Genomic DNA, 3,668 nt, shown 5'->3' with positions numbered 1-3,668 from the left:
AGTTTATTAGCTGGGTATGTAAGCCCAAAAAAACAAATAAGCCCTTTTTCCCAGCGCCTGTGGCTGGAAACGTTCCGCTTTGATTCGTAGCTCTGCTCAGTGGGATGGCAAGCAGGGGGCCGTGCACGTCCCCACCGTGTCCCTCCTGGGGACGGGACCTGCCAGAGCCACTGGGGTTTCTCCTGTGGGCTGGTGGCTCTGGCAGCCAGAGGGGGGGAGCGAGGAGCCTCCCCCCTGCCTGCGCAGGCAGGGCCGGGCAGCGCTCGGCTCCCGCCCCGCGTGTGACAGGATTCAATTTCACGCCCATTGGACGCAGGGAGTTAATACCCGATCGCTGCCACGCATGGAGCCTCTCTGCCACTTAAATGTGTCCCTTCCAAAAGGGAGATATAATTGAAATTATTCTTCCTGCGGGAGGTTGACCAGGCGTGGGAGCCTCCTCTTGCTCTTCCTCAACGTTTGCCATTGTGGCTGGTCTTGTGCTGCAGGGGCTCGTGTCCCAGCAGCTCAGCCCACCTCCACCACAGGGATTTACTGCTGACCTTCAAAAGGGCTTGGGCTGGGGAATTTGCTGTGCAAAGAGGTGAGCCCAGTCTCTGCTGACATGGCAGAGCTGGCCGGGAAAGGAAAATAGCTTGGACTTGACAAAACCTTGGCCAACCTCCCTCCTCCCCGCACGGATGGAGAGCAGGGATGGTGCAGGACCACTGAGGGTCACCCCCAGCCCTGGGTCTCCGCCAGGATCGGGACCAGCAATGCCACCCCCTACCCCTGACCCGGTGTGGGGACCGGCAGGGAGGAAGGCTGCCCATGTGCCTGCGCTCCTCGGGCTGCAGGATGGCAGCAGGGTTTGTGCCCCCTGCCCGGCTCCCCGCTGCCCGCTTTTCTCCCCAGCTCAGGGCTGAGTGACTGCCCATTCAAGGCCATCTGTCAGATTTGGGGGGTTGTTTTACCAGGCTGAATTTGATCCCTTTGGAAGTCCCGCTAGGTTTCCTACATCCGCGCCAGCAAGCCCGCACCCTCCTGCCGCGCTGGTGACCGCTGCGTGCCGTGCTCCGATGAGGCTCCTGGCAATCCCGGCGGAGCTCAGAGTGCGCCAACTAATCTGGTGAATATTTAACTCCACCGTGCAGGCACGTGCCGTCACCTCGTGCACGCAGAGTGGGCAGCGATCCTGGGGGACAATTCCCTAAAGTCGGGACGAGGACCGGGAGGACAAGCCGGTGTCTTTGGGCTGAGGCTGGGCTGGGCTTGGGCTGGCGCTTGTCCCCGCCGGAGCTCCTGGGTTTGAAGCTGATATCCGAATAGCAAATTAACAGAGGACGTGAGAGGACTGCAGAGAACAAATTAAGAGCCAAAGGTGTGTTTCAGTGACCCCCAAAGGTGTGTTTCGGGCTCCGGTGGGTCGTGAGCAGGAGCAGGGCTCTCCGGTCTGGACACTTGTGTTCCTCTTGTGTGGCTCCTGCTCTCTCTCTCAACTCAAAAGGTCTAGAATGTGTATTATATGCATTATATTATATATAAATGCATATATCATATGTCATATATTTATATTATTTATTATATATATTATGTACTTTACATATATATATATGCATTATAAAGGAGTTTGATACATCATCAAATGATTAGTGCATTAGGAAAAAACAGTACAATTATCATTCTATTTTCCATTATTATAATTCTATTTTCCATTTCTCCCTAAAGGGACTTTCGTTCGAACTGTGAGAATTTTTATAATTCATTTTTGGTTCGTTTTTTGGTTGGTTTTTTTTTTTTCTGAGTGTCGTTCCATGCAGGTCTTTCCCCCATGTATCTAGAGAGAGGATTTCTACCACACGCTCGCTGACGTTAAGCCAAGTTGCTGCAAAATGAACCTGATATGATTACGTTCCGCTGGACAGGTAGTGATGGTTTCTAATAATTTCTATCGGGCTAAGAAATTTACGTCACGGGAGGACTGAGAGCGGGCGACGGTCCCTCCTCCGGGTGATGGAGAGGGAGCAGGGACACCGCTGGGACCGTGGGCTGGAGGAGGTGGTCGATGCTGAGCACCTTGCTGGGGGGAGGCACCCAAACCAGGGCCCGGGGGATGCTGATCTCCACACCTTGGCCATGGATCTGGAAGAAAAGGCTTGTTTCTCCATGACTTAGAGTCAAGCTGCTCATCTGCCTTAAAAGTGATGAATTTCTTTGAATTGAAGTCCCGAAAGAACAGCGAGAGCTTAATTACAGTGAAAGGTCCTCGTGCTCCTGCAGCACATCGTGAACCAGCTGGGGAGAAAAGTTTCTACAATAGGAGCCTTTCCAGAGTGACGTGCTGGCGTTGGGCGACCTGGGGTAGAGGGAGGGTTTTAAAGGAAATAAAAAAAAAAAACAACATCAGAAGAAAATCACTAGTCTGAGGTTCATTTGCATTCCTGTTGCAGAGCTCCGGCATTGGCAATACAAATGCAACCCACCCAGACATCACTGCCAGGAACGACTGCAAAATCCCAAACTGGGGCGAACTGTTGATGCTGAAAACGCTTTTCAAAATGCATATTAATGTTCTCACCTGCTGGTTGGAGGGGCCCAGGCACAACGGCCGTGCCTTGGGAAATGGGCCCCCCCCGGGGATGGCTGTAATCCCGGGGTTGTGAGCGGCAGCAATCGCGCTGCTGCCGATTTTTGCCGACGTGTTAAAAAAATAGCTCAAAGTCTTGGGCTGTTATTTTTTTTAAGGTCAGGGTGTTTGCTACCTGTCCGTTTTAATTACTTTCCAACAGCACGACCTTTGTCAGCTGCCATCCTAGAGGATAAAACTGTCCTGCTTTGACAAAGTTTCCCAGCAAAAGCGGGATTTCGCAGGGAACCCGCACGCACAGCGCTGTACGAAAAACAGCCGGGTGCAGGACAGACCGACAGCCCCCTCCGGGGCTCCTGTCGGTACTGGCGAGGAGGAGGAGGAGGGTTTGCTCCCGTGGCTCCTGGGGCAGGTCGGGGTGCCCCAGGCAGGGGGGGCACCGGCATCGGGTCCGCAGGGGCTCATCCGAGCGTGGGGACCTGGGGAGCGCGGGCAGGGATCCAGGGAGATGGGGCTCCGCGCTGAAAACGTGAACGTGTGCTTGACGGAAAGCGCCAAGAAAGCAACATTTGGAGGTTAAGAAATGGCAGAAAACAGAGAGGTTATTATTATCATCTTTTTTTTTCGTGTGGAATTCAGCGAAACGATGACGGCGAGTTTCACGAAGCACAAGCTGTGCCGCTTTGATAATTAATTAATATTTGCTTTGAGGGCTTTGGGATCCTCAGATGAAAGGTGTCGAGTGGAGTTACCGTGATAGATGGCCGATGACGAAGCAGGGGGAGGCAGGGGGGCTGCGGGCTGTGCCGACGAGGCTCCCTCCCACCCCCCCCCCACCCCGGGGCTCCCCAGTTTGGAGGGCGGCTGGCAGAGCTGGTGGGACAGACCAGACGTATAAAGGTGCATCCAGTAAAGATCTCGAAGGCTTCGCTCTGACCTTGTTGCCCACTGACCAAGAAGCCGGGTGGCGAGCCGGTGGCCAGCATCCCCGGCAGCAACAATGCCCGGCTCCCCCCCTGCCACGAAGGCGGCGCAGGGGGGGCTCCCAGCCCCGCACCCTTCAAGCATCTTTGCATTGATGTCGCCAGTTGCGGGTTTTTTT

The 3,668-nt window shown here is 54.5% G+C and overlaps 1 long non-coding RNA gene across 1 annotated transcript; it reads left to right on the top strand.

Annotated features, from left to right (window-relative positions):
• Positions 1–1,129: 1,129 nt before the first annotated feature.
• Positions 1,130–2,553, top strand: LOC134522901 (uncharacterized). Its single transcript, XR_010073170.1, has 3 exons — positions 1,130–1,360; positions 1,800–1,904; positions 2,430–2,553. It is a non-coding gene; the product is annotated as an uncharacterized LOC134522901 (long non-coding RNA).
• Positions 2,554–3,668: the final 1,115 nt, after the last annotated feature.

This window comes from Chroicocephalus ridibundus, chromosome 13 (assembly GCF_963924245.1).
Source record: "Chroicocephalus ridibundus chromosome 13, bChrRid1.1, whole genome shotgun sequence".
Lineage (NCBI taxonomy): Eukaryota > Metazoa > Chordata > Aves > Charadriiformes > Laridae > Chroicocephalus > Chroicocephalus ridibundus.
The sequence above is the reverse complement of the archived record's forward strand: the minus strand, read 5'-3'. Positions and strand labels throughout refer to the sequence as shown.